The sequence below is a fragment of the Lutra lutra genome, chromosome 11 (genome assembly GCF_902655055.1).
Source record: "Lutra lutra chromosome 11, mLutLut1.2, whole genome shotgun sequence".
Lineage (NCBI taxonomy): Eukaryota > Metazoa > Chordata > Mammalia > Carnivora > Mustelidae > Lutra > Lutra lutra.
The window spans coordinates 7,040,641-7,061,773 of record NC_062288.1 but is presented as its reverse complement, the minus strand read 5'-3'; the positions used below and the strand labels follow the sequence as shown (position 1 = coordinate 7,061,773).

At 37.5% G+C, this 21,133-nt stretch overlaps 1 pseudogene; it reads right to left on the bottom strand.

The window, feature by feature from the left end:
• Positions 1 to 19,639: 19,639 nt before the first annotated feature.
• On the bottom strand, positions 19,640 to 20,689 carry LOC125081161 (mesoderm-specific transcript homolog protein-like; annotated as a pseudogene).
• Positions 20,690 to 21,133: the final 444 nt, after the last annotated feature.

Here is a 21,133-nt window from a genome sequence, read left to right as displayed (position 1 = left end):
GGTACAGAGAATTGGGATGTTGCTACAGCAAATGCCCAAAATACCAGAACTGTGTCATGGGCAGAGGCTGGGAAAATTTTGAGGTGCATGTTGGAAAATGCCTAGAATGCCTTGAAGAGGTTGCTGGTAGAAAAATGAGCACTAAAGAGATTCTGGTGACTGCTCAAGAAGAAAAGAGAGCTGTAGAGAAATCTACATGTTAGTGGTATACATGTATTGTTATGAACAGAATGCTGGCAGAATGTGAACATTGAAGTCACTTCTTGTTAGATCTCAGATGGAAATGTAGGGGATGTTATTGGAACCCGGAAGAAAGGTGATCCTTGTTAAAAAGTGGCAAAGGACTTGTTCAAAATGTTTTCTAGTGTATTGTGGAAAGTTGAACTTGTAAGTGATGGACAGTTACCTGAGATTTCTAAGCAAAATGTTGAAGATCCAGCCTGGTTTTTCTCTATTGCTTATAGTAAAATATAAGAGAGAGTTATATAAGTTGAAGAAGAAATTGTTAAGCAAAAAAGAACCAGAACGTGAAGATTTGGAAAATCCTCACCCTCTTCATATTGCAAAAAATTTAGAATGTTCTGGAGAGAACTTCAGGAGTATAAGTGGACAACCATTTTTTAAAAAAGATTATAATGTGTGACTTATGGATACAATCAGCCATCTCACCAGAAGTCGGGAATAGAGATGGGAAGCATACAGAGATCTGTGGGGGACCTTCTTATCTGATGCCTTGGCCTTGGGAACTGCATGAAAGACCAAAAAGGTTTTTGAGAAATTGTTACTAACAGAAATGTTCAGTTTTCACTGAAGGAGATAGAAACAAAATGAAGGAAGGTGTCAGACTTCTGTGATTCTTAGGATGGGGCCATACACATATCTGGTGGCAAACATTCACTATCCTCCAGGGAAGAACGACCTTGAAGGTGGTTCAAAGTTTGGCAGAACTGCCGCTCCCACCATAAGCCTAGAAGACACGGGTCCAGAAGGCAGGGCTGTCTTCTCAGTCCCAAAGATTAGAGCCATCTCCTCAGATTCTGAGGGTGGGGCTATCTTCTGCAGGGCTGAGGGGGGGGGTGGTTATTCCCATGGGCCCAGAGGACAGATCATGGAGCCAAAGGGAATGATGCTCAAACCTTACAATCTAATGGAATTGGGTAGTTCAGATGGCTAAACAACCGCCTTCAGCTCAGGTCATGATCCCAGGATCCTGGGATTGAGTCCTATTAGGCTCCTTGTTCCACAGGGAGCCTGCTTTTCCCTCTGCCCCTTTCCCCCATTTTTTTTACCCCTGTCTCTCTCAAATAAATAAATAAATAAAATCTTTTAAAAATTAAAAAAAAAAAATCCAATGCAATTAACTGTGTTAGCTTTCAGACTTGCTTGGGATCCATGACTCCTTTCTTCTTTCCTCCTTTATCCTTCTCTGTTTTGGAATGCGAATGCCCATCCTATGACTGTCTATACATTGTATTCTGGAGGCAGATAATTTTTTGTTTGGTTTCACAGTTTCAGAGCTGGAGAAGACTTTTGCTTCAGGATAAATTATAACCTGTCTCACCCTTACTTGATTAAGATGATATTTAGATGAGATTTTTAATTTAGAGCTGGGGCTGGTATTGGATGAGACTTTGGTGGCTGTTGTGATAGGGTGACCATATTTCCCCGGGGAGAAAGACGTGGATTTGGAAGGACAGATAGAAGAATGTTATGTGTAGAATTCTGTCCCTTCCAAACTCATAGGTTGATATCCTAACCCCCAGAAGCTCTGAATGTGACTCTTTGGAGACGGGGATTTTACGGAGGTAATTGAGGTAAAGTTAGGTTGTTAGGGTGGACCTAATCTGATTATTACTGGTATTCTTACAAGAAGTGTTAAGGACACAAAAATACAGAGAAGGAAGACCCATGAAGACACAGAAAGAAGATAAGTATCTACAAGCCCAGGAAAGAGGTCTTAGAAGAAACCAAACCTATTAGCACTTTAATATGAATTTTTAGCTTCCAGAATTATGAGAAAACAATTTTCTGTTGTTTAAGCTGCTCAGTCTATGGTACTTTGCTATGGTTGCCCTTACAAATTAATACATCCCAGATGCCTGCCTCAATACTTTTGTTATGTGAAAGAGAAATACACTTATATCCTATTGAAGACACCAGTACTTGGGGATTTTAGGTAATAGATAACTAAATCAAATCATATATAGTCCAGGGAGTTGGAGAATGAGATAGATCACAACAATGTCTGCAGACTTCTTAGTGGAAACTTTAAGCCAAAAGAAAACTTCACTCAAAATCATAAAGTATACTTTCCAGGTTAGAAGTCTGTATTGATCAAATTAAGAATCAAACATAATAGATTTTTTAATGCATATTTTCAGGTATGCCAATGGGCCCTTTCTCATGGAATACTAGGAGAAATGATCCATCAAAACAATAAACAAGTAGTGGGACCAAGTAGCAGGAATTTCTCTCATGACGCTGAAGAGAAGCTTCAGGGCAAAAATGTTGCAGCTGGTTTTTAGAGCAATAGCCAGATTGTAGCTGGGGAATAAAAAGGCAGTTAGGGTGGAATGCAAACTATTTAATGAGTCATATGCCATCAGCACTGAGCAGTTAGAAGCAATGCCAGCCCAATCACAATGGATGCAAGCTGTGAACATGATGAATAGCTAGATTGTGTTTTACTGACTAGATATTAGCCTCACTTGGGCTGGCTTCATGGTCACACCATTTATGCAGTAGGCACCAACACTTTCGCAAGAGCCCTGCGTTTTGTTTTATGTTCTGTTTTTCAGTCATTAAGTTCTCAACTTGATCCGTGCACTTGTGTTTTTTGTGAAGTCTGAAGGACCAGCGGAGCATGCATAAAAGCAGGGGGCATCCACCAGGTGGCGTTGTGTGCATGTGGGCTCAGGCCCAGGCCTGGGCAGTCTGCGCCCAGAGTAATTGGGCTGGAGGTTGTGTGTGCACATGAGGGCCAGTCCCAGGCGTAGAACCTGAGCTAAGATTAGTACCAGCAATGGCAGCAGAAGCAGGAGCTGCAGAGAGAGCCAGCTTGCTTTAGGAAAGGAGCCATTCCTCCTTGGGACAGTTTTCTCTGGCTTTTACAACTGCTGCAACATGTCAAAACAAATACCCACAATCTAATTAAACTTTAAAATCATCACCTTTGATAGAAAATAACACTATTTTCATATTGAAATGTCCTTGTCCTGAAAGACATAGCAATAAATGCACAAACATAAATTTTGAATTATATAAAAATCATGAAGCCATTTTCATTTCTGGTACAACCATTAGAAGTTACAACAGGTAACAGACTAAGCATTACTATGCCATTTTATAAATTTACATTTAAGCTAAGTTCAGACTTACATGAAACTGATATATATGAAGAGTTAAATCTTTTGAGAAAAATCATCCCAAAAGAACCATCAGCTCCCCTTACATTAAAATTTATATTCTGAAATAATTCATCAAGATGCATGCTAATATTGTCATTGCCTATAAAAGACTCAACTTCTGTACCAGTTGCAACAGCAGAAAGATCTTTCTCAAAATTAAAAATTATGCAAAATTATTGTGATCTTCCATTTGCCAAGAACAGCCAAAGTCATTTTCGATTATATTGATTGAAAACAAAGCTGGTAAAATAAATTTTGTTGAAGTAATAAATGAATTTACAGAAAAGGAAGCCAATAAAATCTTAAAATCAATCTATATATTAATAAATTAATATTACTTATTGTGTTATTTAAAATTTGATAACACAATTTTTCATAATTTATAAGTTTATGTCACGATTCATACAGTACTGTTACCCCTACTATGTTTTATAAGTAATGTAACATCTTTTAAGAAATAGACATAATCTCTTAGTACTTTAATTTATTTTTTAAGATTTTACTTATTTATTTGAGAGAGAGAGGATGAGAGAGAGAGCATGAGGAGGGTAAGGGTCAGAGGGAGAAGCAGACTCCCTACCCAGCAGGGAGCCCTATGCGGGACTCGATCCCGAAACTCCAGGATCACCACCCGAGCCGAAGACAAATGCCGAACCAAGTGAGCCACCGAGGCACCCCCTTTTAGTACTTTTAATGGGATGTTTGAACAAGGGTGCTTGAGTTTTCATTTTGAAATGATGCAGCTAGACCTTAATTGCCAAAAAACAAACAGCACAACGCTAACAGAATGACAGCTATTTGTCTACAAAATAAAAAGAGCTAAAAGTTTATTAAAATATTTGGAGATGAATTAATGGTAAGTGCAAAGAAAAAACTAAACAAACAATAAAATAAGGCATTGTTTATTCCAGAGGAAACCAAAAAGCATTAGGGGAAAAAAAAAATTTTTTTTTTTTGGGTGGCTCAGTCATTAAGCCGCTGCCTTTGGCTCAGGTCATGATCCCGGTGGTACTGGGATAGAGTCCTGCATCGAGCTCCCTGCTTAGCGGGAAGCCTGCTTCTCCTTCTTCCACTCCCGCTGCTTGTGTTCCCCTTCTCGTCGTCTCTCTCTCTCTGTCAAATAAATAAATAAATAAATCTTTTAAAAAAAAATGCAAACCATGAACTTTGATTATATTGTCATAATAATGACAACACTGGCTATGACAGCACCCAATTGTGTTATACCTTAATGGAGGCATTATAAGCATAGTAATATGAGGTGTGGGCATGAATGAAGGTGTAGGTAAACTAGCTCCTCACTTTCCAAAGTAGCAAGACAACAGTAAATGCAAAACCATGAAGTCAATTCAAAATGTTAATAGAAGCATGCTAATTAAATTAAATTATAGGTTTAAATAAGAGAAGAAATTTCCAACAGAGTTGAAAATACGACCTCCATAGAACACAAGTGAGTGAGGGGTGGGGGGGTATATGATATTGCTTTCTTTGTGATAAGCCTGAAAGAGCCTTTAAAAAAATATTTTATTGTAATATGTAGCACTTGATAATAATTTAAGTTGAAAAATAAATACTACTGCACAATATGGAAAATTATTGAGGAAAATATTAAGTAAAAATAAAAAACAATTATTAGACAGAAAACTTACATTTGTAGGTCAAAACATAGAAAAATAAAATAGATTTAATAATTTAGGGATTTAATAATTTAATAATTTTAGGGAACATTAAAACAAAAGTGATTCATACATAGATCATCCTTCTCTACTATTCCCTGGGATATATATATATATTTTACCAGTGTTATTCACAGCTATAGTTTTAAGGCAATTTTAACTTTTTTTTAATCCTTCAAGGTCCCTTAAAATGTCTGCGATGTGTCATTTAAGAGCATGGGGAGCCCCTGAGCACAGATAGCTCTGCACGTTTCTATCAACGTATTTTGTAGCAACCTTGCCTCAGGAGTGCTTTAATAACATCTGGAACACATGGATTCAAAATATTTGTTACTTGTAGCAGATATGTGCATAAATACCCATGGCGAGTTTTTCAAATTGTAAGCAGCTGAAAATAATTTGTTGACTTAGAGACCATTGACAACAAATAACCTGTTGCTGTGTTGATTTTGTATACATTTTTTCTCTAGCGGGTGATACTCAGAAATAACAAAAATCAAATTATGTTAATTGACTCAACAGTTTGCAACAATTGCCAAGCAAATATTGAATCCCCAAGGTTTGGTTACACAGGGTTGTTTGCTATCCTTAAATGAACAGACCAGATCAGAGAACTGGGCTTTCCAGGGAAACAATTCCTTTAAGTGTGTTCAGGTTCATTCTCTTCCCTGATTTTAGTGTAAACAGATATAAACAACAAATACATTGCTGCTAAGAACTACTTTTAGAAAACACCAACAACAACAACTCATGGTTCAATTAATGGCTAAGTTACTGCTTTAATCTGTTTGAGCATGAAATGTCTCCCTTCCATCACAAGGACCAGGTTCTACACATTGTAATGTCATACAAGGGAGGGTTTCACAGAGAAGGTGGAAAAGATTCAGTAAAATAGTTTATTTTTTTCCCCTAAAGACCATTCATAAATTTATGAAAGTAAATGCAAAAATAAAACAAATAGAAAAAACAACACCAACAAAAATTAATTAGTCACCACCTTATGCAACCATATTGAAAATGATTGGAAGGTAGTAGCGCTAAAGCAAAAATTGGCTTTAGGTAGAAGAGTCTAAAATACATGTTCATTTTTTCCTGAAAGCAGTCATGCTACCTCAGAACATATAAAAACCGTGAATGTATATTTGACATTTGACATGGAGATCTCTATTAGTGTTATTTTCAACTGCCAAGCTATCATTTGATTGTATAAATTTGTAATTAAATATAAACCTCTGGCGGGCCTGGGTGGCTCTCAGTTAGGTGTCTGCCTTCAGCTCAGGTCATGATCTCAGGGTCCTGGGATTGAGCCCCATACTGGGCTCGCCACTCAATGGGAGTCAGCTTTGCCCTCTCCCTCTGCTGCTCCCCCAGCTTGTGCTCTCTTTCTCAAGTAAATAAATAAAATCTTAAAAAATAATAAATATAAACCTCTGAAATAAGTCCTTTGTAACATGGTGGCTGTAAAGAGTTGGAATGACTACTGTTTTCTACCACCATTTTTTTTCCCCCTTGAAGACTTACTTTCCCAAACTAAGTATACTGAAAGGTTGTAGAATTTGGATGGCAAATAGAGGTTATGATACATTTTGTATTAGATTTCTCTTGATGCAACAAATCACCACAAACTGCATGCCTTAAAACAGCAGAATGTGGGGTACCTGGGTGGTACAGTCTGTTGAACCTTGTTCTTTTGGTTTCAGCTCAGGTTGTGATCGGGATCATAATCTCGTGATCAAGATTAAGCCCCACTATCAAATAACACGGTGGTAACCTTAATAGAGTATAAATTACACAAAATATGAAATGAGGTACCGCTTTTAAAAATAAATTACTAAATCTAGCAATTAAATGACCTAAGGCAAAGAAATCCTAGTATTAGTGACCAAACCCAATACCACCTTACAGTGCTCAGTATGGTTTAAGACCCTCCTTTCCCACCCCCACCACAGCTATGGTGCTCCTCTCTCAAATAAATAAATTTTTAAAAATCAGAATTTATTAGCTTATAGCACTGGAGGTCACACACCTAAAATGGATCACAAAAGGCTAAAATTCAGGTGTCAGTAAGGTTCCATTACTCTCTGGAGTTTCTAGGGAAGAATCCACGTTGTTGTCTTTTCCAGGTTCTAGAGGCTGACTGCATTCCTTGGCTTATGGACGCACCCCCCCACTTTTCTTTTTTTAATTTTCAAAGCCAGCAACAATGATTTGAATCCTTTGTATATCACATCTTTCTGAGCTGTCCATTTTAGTTTCTCTGCTTTTAATGATTTATTTGATTAAATTAAGTTCACCCAGATAATTAAAAATAATCTCCCCATCTCAAGGTCCTTAATCTTAATTACATCTGCAAAGTCCCTTTTGTCATGTAACCAAGTTAAATTATCCTCTGGCTCTGGGGATTAGGCTGTGGATATTTTGTGCAGACCATTATTCTGCCTACCACGTATTCCAATATATAGGATGAAAGCGTATTTGCACTTGTATGTTCTAATAATATTTTCATTTATGTTCTAAAATACCATCCATCATTGGAAGAATCTGTTGCAGTCTCAAATAGTAAAGGTAGATATTTTATTTATTTAATTCTTCTGAATATCTATGGTTCTCAAATTATGATTCAGGAAGAGCAGCATCAGTACTATAGGAAATTTGAATAAAATGCAAAAATTTTAAAAGATTGTATTTACTTGTTTGTCAGAGAGAGCACAAGCAGAGGAAGGGGCAGAAGGAGAAGACTCCCCGCTGAGCAGGAAGCCCGCTCAATCCCAGGACCCTGAGATCATGACCTAAGCCAAAGGCAGATGCTTAACTGACTGAGCCACCCACGCATCCTGATAAAAATGCAAAATTTTGAGCAATATCTCCAAGCTCCTGAATCAGAGTAAAGTCCCAAAACTGTGTTTCACGAAGACCTCTAGGAAATGCAGTTGTAGATTAAAGTTTGAGAACTAGTACTCTACCCTGTAGAATTGTAGGTTAAGAAAAATAGTTCGATACAAAGTTTCTAAAAAGCATAAGATTCCCCCGTTAATATTTCTGATAGAGAGTCATCAACAAATTGAATATTGTATATTTTTATTAATTTTATATCCCTAAAAGAGTCCGTAAGGGTTTATTATGAGCCATATGCCAGGCTAAGCTCTCATAATAACATGGGTGTGTCTCTCCCCAATTCTACCTTCAGTGACCTCATTGAAGAGTATCTACAAGATAATTGTGATAGTAATTTTATCAGGAAAATCATTAAGTGCCACTAACCAAGTCAGAATCTGATTTTCCTCCAAAAAGCTGGCTGTTAAATATTTGCCAGCAAACCTTTGAATATACTAAAATGTAATCTCTCTGTCCTTAAAGAATTTATATATAATACAGGATGAAAAATAGTGAAGAATGAGAAATGAGAAAACTACAGGAATAAATGTGTCCTGTAGAATTTGGAAAACCATGAAGGTTGTTCTTATGTTCTCAGTTTTGTTTTTTTTTTTCTTACAATTAAATTTTGTTGTAGTGCTACTATTCTACTAATAGCATGGAGTTAAAAACAATGAAAATAAATATTTGATCCACACTGGATAAATACACACACACACACACACACACACACACACAAACACAAGTACTTATTAAAAGGAAATGAATTCATGTTGCATTGCGACCTGAAATCCAATTCATTGTGATGTAAAAGAAATATGCCTACAAAGTGGGATTCAGAAATGCTAAAGATAAAAGAAATGAGGAAAACTATAACTAGGCAAAGTCAAACCAAATACACAGTGTTTGTAATCATGCTACCTAACAAAGTGAAATTCAGAATAAAAAGCATTAACCAGTCAAAAAGGACAACCTTTAGGCTAAGGGCTATGCTACACAAAGAAGATATAACATTTATGGAAGATGTACTATCAAATAACACAGTGGTAACCTTAATAAAGTATAAATTACACAAAATATGAAATGAGGTACCGCTTTTTTTTTTAAAGATTTTATTTATTTATTTGACAGACAGAGATCACAAGCAGGCAGAGAGGCAGGCAGAGAGAGAGGAGGAAGCAAGCTCCCCGCTGAGCAGAGAGCCCGATGCAGGGCTCGATCCCAGGACTCTGGGATCATAACCTGAGCCGAAGACAGAGGCATTAACAGACTGAGCCACCCAGGCACCCCTGAGGTACCGCATTTAAAAATAAATTACTAAATCTAGCAATTAAATGACCTAGGGCAAAGAAATCCTAGTATTAGTGACCAAACCCAATACCACCTTACAGTTTTTGAAATCCATTACTAATCAAAATGTTGTGATGTTTCTTGGAACAATGGCTCGTTCCTTGGACAAAGTTTGTGGCAGAAGAAAACAAGGTGAGCCTGGAGCATCTTATTGGGCAAAAAATTAAGAAGCTAGCCAAGAATTAATTGTTTCATAAGTGACAAAGAACACCATGACACAGAACTCAATGAAAGGACAGAACTAACCTAAAAGGAACAATTCATGCTTAAAAAAAATAATAATAATGTACTTATAATTTTGACTAAATAAAAATCCAGGTATGTATAATGATAGTCACAAAAGCAGAAGACAAACTGGTCCCTTCCAAAAGAGTATATCCATGCACGATGTTGTTATTTTGTTATACTTGTTGTATACATGTTATGCTTCATGCAAGTGGATATGGTTATGAATAAAAACAAAACAAACAGAATAAAAAACTAAGCTAAAACTCTCACACTTCTGTGTGGAACCTCTATTATTGCTCATCTAGTAAAATTCAAGGGTTTTGTTTTCTTTCCTATTAAATAGAAAACAAGATACCATGCATATAAAGAAACTACTATGAGAAAAAGAAAAGCTCGTGAGAATGTGTGCAATTGCTTTTGGTTTAAGCAAGTGGTTGTGGGAAAAGCAAAGTAAAAGGATTAACGTCAGCAAGATGGTGCACTGGGGAACCCTCAGCCCTCCTTCCTCCAGGGAGACACTGACTTCAAAACAATACATGAGCCAGATTTCTTTGCTGGATCTCTACTTGAGAAAGTATAGTGCCTCAACCAGGCACAAGACCGAAAAGAGGTGCATCGGAGCAGGTAGGAAACTCTGTTATACTTTCCTACCTTAGCCCAATACCTCCCAGCACATTTGAATATTCCCAACTCATTGGCATCTCCTTTGAGATGGAAAGAGGAGTGTGGAACATGAGTTCAGTATTCTGCCCTATGAGGATACTGCCCAAAGACTACTTTCTTTCTTTCCTTTTTTCTTTTTTTTAAAGATTTCATTTATTTATTTGACAGAGAGAGAGAGATCACACATAGACAGAGAGGCAGGCAGAGAGAGAAGAGAGAGGGGTAAGCAGGCTCCCCACTGAGCAGAGAGCCAGATGTGGAGCTCGATCCCAGGACTCTGAGATCATGACCTGAGCTGAAGGCAGAGGCCCAACCCACGGAGCCACCCAGGTGCCCCCAAAGACTACTTTCTATTTCACTTGACTGAGAGAATTTAGAAAAGGAAGCAGCACTTTGCATGCCTGTGTATCTATCACATCACAAAATAATGGCAAATCACACATCTGATATGTGGTTAATGCCCACTATACATAAAGGACTCCTACAACTCAACAACAATCACAAGAAAGCAATCCAATTAATAAATGTGTAAAATATATGAATAGATAGTTTTTCAAAGGAGATATACAAATGGTCAACAAGAAAATGAAAAGATATTCAGCATCACTAGGTATGAGGGAAATGTAAATCAAAACCAGAATGAGGTGTTACCTCACACCCATTAGGATGGCCACTATCAAAAACAACAGAGAACAAAAAGTGCTGATGGAGATGTGGGGACTCGGGCACTGCTGGTGGGAGTGTAAAATGGTGCAGTCACTATTGAAAACAGGATATTGTCCTCAAAACACTAAACACAGAATTATCATATGATCCAGCTCTCCCAATGCTGGTTATATATTCAAAAGAATTGAAAGCATGATCTTGAAGATATATTTCCACACCCTTGTTCATTGCAGCATTATTCACAATAGCCAAGAATTAGGAGGTGCTCAAATGTCCACCAATAGAGGGATAAAGAAAATGTAGTATATATGCAAAATGGAATATTTTTCAGCCTTCAAAAGGAAGGAAATTTTGACACCTGCCTCATGTATGAACTTTGAGGATACTATACTGAGTGAAATTGGCCAGTCAGAAGAGGACAAATTCTGTATGATTCCCCTTATGTGAGATATCAACAGCAGGCAAAATCATGGATTTGGAAAGTTTAATAGAGTTTGCTAATGGCTGGGGAGGAGAGAAAATAGGGAGCTGCTTTTTGACGGGTATAGTTTTAGTTTTTGCAAAATGAAAAACTTCTAGAGAGGTGTTACATGACAATGTGAATATAGTTAACACTAGTGAACTGTGCACTTAAAATGGTTGAGGGTAAATTATATATTATATGCTTTTTACCACAATTTTTTAAAAAGCTGAACAATATAGTCTACATTATTGATGAAATTATTTTTAAAGAAATAATCTATTAAATAAAAGTTGGAAAGAGGCGCCTGGGTGGCTCGGATGATTAAGGGCTGACTCTTGGTTTTAGCTCAGGTCATGATCTCAGGGTCATGGGATCCAGCCCCCTTCCCACCCCATGCTATCCCTGGGGCTCAACACTCAGTGTGGAGTCTGCTTAAAATTATATCTCCAGGGATGCCTGAGTGGCTCAGTCGGTTAGGCAGCTGCCTTCAGCTTGGGTCATGATCCCGGGGTCCTGGGATTGAGTCCCACATCGGACTCCTTGCTCAGCTGGGAGTCTGCTTCTCTCTCTCCCTCTGCCTGCTGCCCCCCCACTTGTGCTCTCTATCTCTGTCAAATAAATAAAATCTTTTAAAAAAATAATATCTCCCTCTCCCTTTGCCCCTTCCCCCACTCATGCTCTCTCTCAGATAAATAAATTAATTAAATCTTTAAAAAGAAGTTGGAGAAAGTTGGACAGTATAAACACAGATTGTGGAAAGGCCGACAGTCAAGGAGTCAATAGGGTGTGGGTTTAGTTAATATACAACAACAATAAAAATTAGCCCACAATGGAAAATGAATTAGTATCTTTACAACCAATTAAGTAATCATTCCTATAATTCGGGAAGACATTATAACAATCCAGGTTAGAAGACAGGTTGTAAGGTAGATAATCCAGCAATGAGAGAAAATAGCAGAGTGATAGAGATCTCATTAGTTATGATGACTAAGGAAAGAATGAGAGCTATTTCATCAAAAGCATTCACCCAAAATTTCCATTTCAACCATCCCATCCTTTAAATATTGGCTCTTACCTTTCCAATTACCTTCTTGTACATTGACCTAAAATTATACAAATCCAGAGACTTCCACTCCAATTATTTTACAATATTTTCACTGATCCCTTGGGTCCTCCTTTACTTCCTTAGCTTAGATTAGAACCCAGGCACAGCTGAATCGAGGGATAGGTAGAGAATGCTGAAAATATGAATATTAAGTGATAATCAATCTGGATAGCGAATTAGAAACCCTAAGCTCCTCCCCCTACTTGGCTACAGAAACACTAATAGTGAGGCTTATATACCCTGTTATGTCCCACCCATCCCTTGCTTTCTCATTCAAGAGAATGGAAGGTTTGTCCTTTGAAAAATAAGTCCAAGAATGGGAGCTAAACATAAAGACCAAAACTCTTCCCTCCTGAAGACCTCTAGCCATCCTTCTTAATCCTCACAGATTATGCTTTTAACTTGTTGAACAGATGTTGGTGTCAGATGACTAGCTACAATCTTCAAATATGTGGGAATTCTTCTTTCCAGGATTCCTTGTCCTCATCATTTTGTATTTACTCCAAAGTTTTCTGGAGCAGACCACTTAAGGATATTCTGAGAAAAGGTGCATGGGTTATGTATTATAAATTTTCATTAACTGAAAAGCTTTATTATTTTTTTTAGCTTTATGTTTTATGTGTAGTTTGTTTAGGTATAAAATTCTAGAGTATAAATGTCTCAGAATGTTGAAGCCACTGGTCCAATTTTCTTCCATCTTTCAATAATAATATGTGGATAACTGATCCCACTATGAAAAAAAATCTCATCATATAGTCTTCAGAGTTCATTTTCTTATTGGTTTTAGGTTACTATTCAACTATCATTTTGTTAAAATGGACAGCTACAACCCCCATTTTCTCCCTTACTGGATGAACTTTGTTGTTTTTATATCTATTGCCTACGGAAAACACTTCTTCAGTCTCCTGCAGAGATTTTTTTTTTTTTTTTTTACTTTTTTTTATTGTGTTACATTAGTTATTATATAGTATGTCATTAGTTTTTGATGTAGTGTTCCATGATTCATTGTTTACATATAACACCCAGTGCTCCATGCAATCCATGACCTCCTTGATACCCATCACCAGACCAACCCACTCCCTACTTCCCTCCCTTCTAAAACCAACCCTCAGTTTGTTTCTCAGAGTCTGTAGTCTTTCATGGTTCCTCTCCCCCTCCGATTCCCCCACCTCTTCATTTTTCCCTTCCTTCTCCTAATGTCCTCCATGATGTTCCTTATGCTCCACAAGTAAGAAACCATATGATAATTGACTTTCTCTGCTTCACTTATTTCACTCAGCATAGTCTCTTCCAGTCCTGCAGAAAATATTGAGGATGGACTGGGCTTTTAGTTTTCTCAGAGCAAGGTGGGAAAATCAGCTAGAAGATCGATCATTCAGTGTGTTATTTTCATTCATATCTTCTCTTGGATTGTCCCACCCACACCTCACACGGGGGGCTTTGTGGTCAACCTCTGACAAGGAAAACCTCACCTTGCCCTCCTTGGGAAGTCACCTCCAAGTTCAAGGTGGAGAAGGGGACTCGGTAGCCACCTGTTTCTGGAGGACACAGCAAATGCTCTTGTTTTAAGCTCATATGCACAATTAATTTTCAGAATCCTTAAGTTAATGGTGGTGATGGTGCACGGTTGTGGATGCATTCGAGTGCATTAAAGGAAAGAATGGCAAGGAAACAAATGACCAATTGGCTGCATAAAAGTGATCAAAATAAATCAAATTAAGAAAATACAATGTGAAAAACATAATGGAAATCATGACTCTCAGAGTGTTCCTATAAATTATTTTGAGGGTAGAAGCTAGAGAATACACTTCAGAATTCAGATCAAATTGGCTGGTCAAAAGTTAGATTTTCTTCAAAGACCCACCTTTGCTTAAAATTAACCCAAAATTTATATTCTTTTTTATATTATATCTATTTATCACTAAAATATTTTAATGACTTTACATTAATGGGTGTTCTAGGAAGTGTACCACATTAATCATATAGCTGTGGATACCTCCAGGAACTCTCCTGCCCTTCCATCCTAGGAGATAAGCATCACTTTAAGTTTGAGAGTTTGGGCTGAATTCAGATGTATAAGCTATACCATGCATAAACCTAACAGTCTTCCTTCAATTTAAGGTACCAATCACTAAAAAATGACAAAGCACTTGAACTTCCCGTGACTCGTCAAAGTCTGTGTTACTAATAAATTGCTTCTATAACATTATAGCATATTGATGTACTTCTGAAGTATGTAGCCTGAGAATCAAAAATTCTAAATGATAATTGGTTTAACACAGTACATTCAATGTGAATTTTTATAAAGCCACATATTTACATCTATTATTAATCAATCATTTTATAAAATATCATGTAGAGTTGGAGTTGACATAGATCAATTGAATTTTTATGATCACTGACACTGAGATATCAAATACCCTTAACCCAACGTAAAATACAAGAAAGTCAGTCAGAGCATCAGTGGGACTGGGATTAGAGTGATCCTCCTATATCAACTAAGGACATTCTCTAAATCATAGGAATAACATTTCTAACATAAAACCCTTCTATAAAAAATGGGGGCTGGACTGGGGAGAGGAACATATAGGAATCATTTCTCCCTTTAGGGCCAAGATGAGTGAGCTTACACATCGAAAACTTAGCAGCTTACTCAGAAAACTGAAAACACACATCTTGCTAAACTCTGAGGCCACTCCACCCACAGCTGCTCTGGATCTCCTTCAGAAGGTTTGTAGGGACTCTGTCCTCTTGTAGTCTTGAAGCACCATTTTCTTGAGAAACCACTGTGCTGTGTGCAACCTTCCCTTCTTCCAATGACATGTAATTCTTAGTGCCCCAGCTCATGTTCTACTTCTTTTTGTTCTTCTCTTTTCTCTTATTTCACATGCTTTATCAACACATACTGATGGTTTCTACTCTACATTGTCTGCCATATCTGCCACTTACTATTGCCAGATAGTCCCTTAATACCTGACTCCAGCTCTGTGTTTTTTTTTTTTTTATTTTAATAAACACTATTCTTGATTACCAACGGCACAAAACATAGGTGTCCCAGGCATTTTCTTAAAAATTACTTTACTGAGGGTCATTATAATTTTAACATTAAATAAGACATGTGTAGGATTTTGTTCAACCACTGTTTTCCAGTTTAGGGAAATAGTGTGTCTTTTTACAAAATGCTCCCCATTCTGTTGGGTGGTTCTGGTGAAACGTTGTACTAATTCTTCCTTCCTCCCTTCCTCCCCCCTTCCCTCCTCTCTCTCCCTCTCCTTTTCTTTCTTTCTTTCTTTCTTTCTTTCTTTCTTTCTTTCTTTCTTTCTTTCTTTCTTTCTTCTTTCTTTCTTTCTTTCTTTCTTTCTTCTTTCTTCTCCTTCCTCCCTTCCTTCCTCCCTCCCTCCTGTCTATCTTTCTTTCTTTCTTCTCCTTCCTTCCTTCCTTCCTTCCTTCCTTCCTTCCTTCCTTCCTTCCTTCTTTTCTCTCTACCACAGTGCTGTGAGGCAGTTGCAGTGTGACGGTGAGAATGTGCAAGCAAGCCAGCCTTTAGTATGGTGGTAATAACGGGGTTAGTATGTGTTTTGTGCTTACAAGGGCCCACTCTCTTAGCCACCTTTCCAATATAACTTGCTTAATGCTTCTAACAATCTTATGTTTTCTACTTTTCCCATTTCATAGAGAAGGATAAATTGGGTATACAATGCTAAATACAATTTGCCCAGCATCACAAAGATAGTAAAGTAAGGACCAGATTCAAACCCACAGTTTGGCTCCTGGGTGCATAGTTAAAACCAGTTACTGTTGGGGTGCCTGGGTGGCTCAGTCATTAAGCATATGCCTTCAGCTCAGGTCATGATCCCAGAGTCCTGGGATCCTGGGATAGAGCCCCACATCAGGCTCCATGCTCAGCGGGAAGCCTGCTTCTCCATCTCCCACTCCCCCTGCTTGCACTCTCTCTCTCGCTGTGTCTCTATCAAATAAATAAATAAAAATTCTAAAAAAAAAAAGTTACTGTTGTTTCATTTTTAGAAAAAAACTATTTTACACTCTATATTCATATGTTCTTCCCCAGAGAAACACAGCATCCCATGCTTATCACTGAAACATCACTCTTTGGTTCTTTTCTATCCCTACATAGTTTTTGGACCTTGATTCAGCTGTTGTTTTTAGCAGTAAGTCAGAGAATCCAGCTTTTGTGCTATCTGCCACTTTATTTCCTTCTACCAAACATAGCTGTTGTTTACCTTAGTGATTCATCAAAATTTCTCATCAATTCATTTCTTAAAGCCATCAAACTCCTCCAAAGCCACTCTCTTTAAAACTGGGGGAGATCTACTTTGTCAAAATAGTTACAGAAGCTGAAGGCAGAAAGGGCTGCTACATCTTTCTTTATGTTCTGGGGTCCTTTTCAAAGTGCCAATTTCATTTGTACCTATAAACTTTAAAGATACTTAGTTCACCCAAACTTTCTGGCTGACACAAAATGGAATTCTCCGTACCTGAATTGCAATCATGGAAGATAACAGGCTCACACTGTGTGCCTTGTACCGTGATTGATTTTCAGATGCTCTTCAGCAAACCACTTGCAGCTTAATTGGAAAAAAAAAAAATATCATTCCTCCAGGCTGTGTAAGGTGCAAACTTAGAGAAAAGTAGATTTTTTCTTGATTAGAAAGAATCCAAGTACATTAGAGAATAGGTATGAACAAAGACAATGCCTAAACACCAGGTGCCTAACCCCACTGGGATAGCTGGGATCTCCTGTTTTTCTGTAGCACAGTGGTTTCAAGAGTTAGGGATTCACAACCGTAAAATGTCAATAAAATATCTGGGGGTTGATATGAGGTTGTTAATATTTTATTTTTATTTTTTTATTATAAGAACACTTAAATAAATGCAGACACGCATTCATTCCCACATGGTCCAGTGATCATCATACCACATACACACAGATAGTACCACGTATAATCTAACCTTTTGAAAATGTCACTATAATGTTCTAATTTTTTCTAATTTCTCCATGAATCCAAGACGATATCTTTATAGAATAAGAGTGGTCAAAGGAAGAAATTATTTTGGAGGCTATAAAGATTCAGCTGGAATTCGAAAATCTGCTGAGAAATCCAATTCAATACCTTACTTGGATATCTACTCATGCAACAAATATTTGTTAAATTTCTATTACATGTCAAATTTCTGTATCTAAGCCAAGATATGACAGCCTTATAAATGAGTAAGAAGCAAGACCTTGTAGAGGGTGACATATAGTCACTGACATATAGTCACTGACATACTCTATCAGTGTATAGTGTATATCAAGTGACATATAGTCACTGTGCACATACTCTATCATGAAACAAAATAAATAATCCCATACAGTAGCCCCCACTTATCTGTGGGAAATATGTCTTACATATAGTCACTGTGCACATACTCTATCATGAAACAAAATAAATAATCCCATACAGTAGCCCCCACTTATCTGTGGGAAATATGTCTTAAAGCCTCAACGGATGCCCAAACCACTGATAGAACCAAACCCTATATATACTGATTTTTTTTTCCTGTACCTACATACCTATAATAAAGTTCAGTCTAAATCAGGCACAGTAAGATATTAGCAATGATAACTAGTAATGAATAATGATAACTAATAACTAATAATGAAGTAAGATAATTAGAACAATTCACTATAATAAAAGTTAGATGAATGTGATCTCTCTCTCTCCCTCTTTCTCAAAATACTTCATTGTCCTATACTCACCCTCCTTCTCCTTGTAATGATGTGAGAGGGTAGTTGCTTACGTGATGAGATGTGGTGAGGAGGATGGAACAGACGTAACATTGTGACATACTGTTAGGTTGCCACTGACCTTCTGACAGTGTATCAGAGGGAGGATCATGTACTTCCAGACCTATAGTTAGGGGGAGACGACTGTATAAAATGAAAACACAGCAATGAAATAAATTTAACAGAGGTCACATTTTTCTTTTCTTTCTTTTTTGGGGTTAAAGTCTATTTTTATTAATAGAAAATAAACACTTATTCCAGTTTCAGTTGTTATACTTGAAATTACTAATTAAAAAAATTAAAATAATCACTTAAAAATCCTGTTTTGACTAAGACAATAAAACTGTGTTTTGTTTTGTTTTTTAAATAAGTATCCAACACCATTTTTTCATAGACTTTTCAGAATTTGTTCTTAAAGTTTCTGGAACTTTCCTGCCTATAAAGTATAGGAATCACTGAGCTACATGAGGAAACCTCTCTGAGACAACCAGTGATAAGTTAAATAATAGTCTTTGTGTGAATAGGTATCCCTGTATGTCAACTCAGTAACACGGACTATACAACGATCCCCTCCCCTCCAGCTCAGGAGGGACAAGCTTCCAAGCCCTGAGGTATGAAGAGTCAGACTGTTATTTGCTGTTAGAATTAGCTAATAAGAGTTAATCTCTAGCACAGATGCTACTGGTCCTTAATACCATGTACTTTTAGGAAATTCTGTAAATAGTTTTGATTTAATTCAATTTATTCAGAAATTAAACATGTTTAATATGGTTCACTCTATATCAGAGTATCTGCTGCTTTAGTGTCCTTATAAAGGACACTAAATACATGTAGGTAAAGCATAGTCTTAAAGCATACTTAGAATTATGCATTATCCAAACCAAAACCTATTTTAACAAAATGTCTATAATTAAAAGCAGCCGATGAAACGAAATCCAAAGTTATGACAAGGGAGACTCATCTCATTTGAAGCTGTGTTGCTTAGAGAATTAAAAAAAAAAATGTGCCCTTAAAGGCATTCAAGGACAGGTAAGGAGACACCCTCTCCTCATTCTTTACCATAGGATTCCAATCAAGGATGGGCCAAAAATTAGCATTCTAAATATTTCAGAAAAGTCCACAGAAGTGTTAAGAAGACATTTAACAATGTCTCTATTTCTGTATTTTTGTATAGTAGTGCTTATATGAATTTCCTAATAACACAAGTCCAGAAGTCACTCAGATGTGCGAAGAATGGGAGGGGGGATTGTTAGGTCATCCTTAGCCGAAGATTCTATGGGCTTTTTCCATATGTTGATCACCAGTGTGAATCAGGTGGACTTCTGTGAGAGAACAGTGTTTGGTGGCCAGGACCAGGCATTTCTTCCTCATAGAATACACAACAGATAAGGGAGTAAGGGAGGTGATACTCTTTCCAGCTCAGAAGTGGTTGATACAGCCCATATATGCACTCAAGAAGTCCATGGGGTCCTCTAGCTGTGGAAAGTGGCCATTGTTGTCACCCAGAATCGACACTGGACTGCGTGGTAGCATTTTCCTGTATAGCTCCAAAAACTCTGGGTAGGGATTTATGGGATCCAATGGCCCATAGATAAAATAAATGTGAATTTATTATGAATAATAAATAATAATATTTATTATTAATTATTAATTATTATAAATAAAATAAATAATATGTGAATAATATTATTATATACAGAAGCAGGAGGTCCCACCCAGAATCTTCTAAATTTCCTCTGGTTGGTGAAAAGACTGTCAGTACCTAAGTTCCATCATTGTTGGGTATCCCTTCCTATGTGTCCACAGATCACTCTCAAAGAGCCTGGTGAAGGCCCCAAAACTGGGGTGAGACCTTAGGAGAATGAAAAGAAGTTCATCAATCATGTAAGGATGGATGACAGCATGCCTCCATCTTTGAGAAGCTTTTGGTGAAGGAGAAGACATTGAGTCTCAGGACATATACATCCATTTGACAGAGACTCTTTATGGTGAGCCGACCAGGTAGATCCTGCTTGAACCTATAGAGCAGCTCCAGATCAATGGTATCTCCATAATCATGAGACAAAGTTTGATCCTGTTATCCTGGAGCCCCAGGTGCCCCAGATGTGCCTCCACAATGCTGACCTACTCAAATATGGAATAGTGACATGGTCTTGGTTTGTCACTGAAGCCAAAGCTCAAGAAAGTTAGGCCAATCACTTGATAACACCTCAAGGTCATACCTTCCCAAATCTTGTACCAATCATAGTTGGATGTTGGAAAGCCATGTAAAAACACAACTCTCTCAGGACTTCCAACCACCTGTAGAAGATCTACAGTCCCTTACAGATGAAAAATTTTCCTAACAACTTCCATGAGTGATGAGTGAAGAACAAGAGAAAGTGGGGAGGGACCAGCAGGGGTAAGATATGCAGAGGCCACCACCAGAGGGACAGCTGGTAGCCCCATATGAACCCATCACTCCCTCATCCTGAGTCAGGTAACACCTGGGCTATAAGACTCCATGTCTGGGGGAAGCTCACACTTCATATTTAATTAGAACCCTGTGGCTGGAATGAGACCTGGGAGATGATTAAGACAGAGAAGTGAGGAGAAAGGAGAGATATATAATCTTAGAAATATATAACATAGGCAGGAAATGCAGTAGGGTCCTAGAGTTAGGGAATCCCCATCACAAAGAATCCCCTAGTGTTGTTGTTTATTATTATTATTATTGTTATTATGTTGAACAGATCCCCCTGATATTTGTATCTCATTCATGTATTATTTTTTAAAAGATTTTATTCATTTATTTGTCAGAGAGAGCAAAAAGCAGGAAGAGTGGCAGGCAGTGGGAGAAGGAGGATCCCCACTGAGCAAAAGCCCAACGCAGGACTTGATCCCAGGACCCTGGGACCATGATCCGAGCTGAAG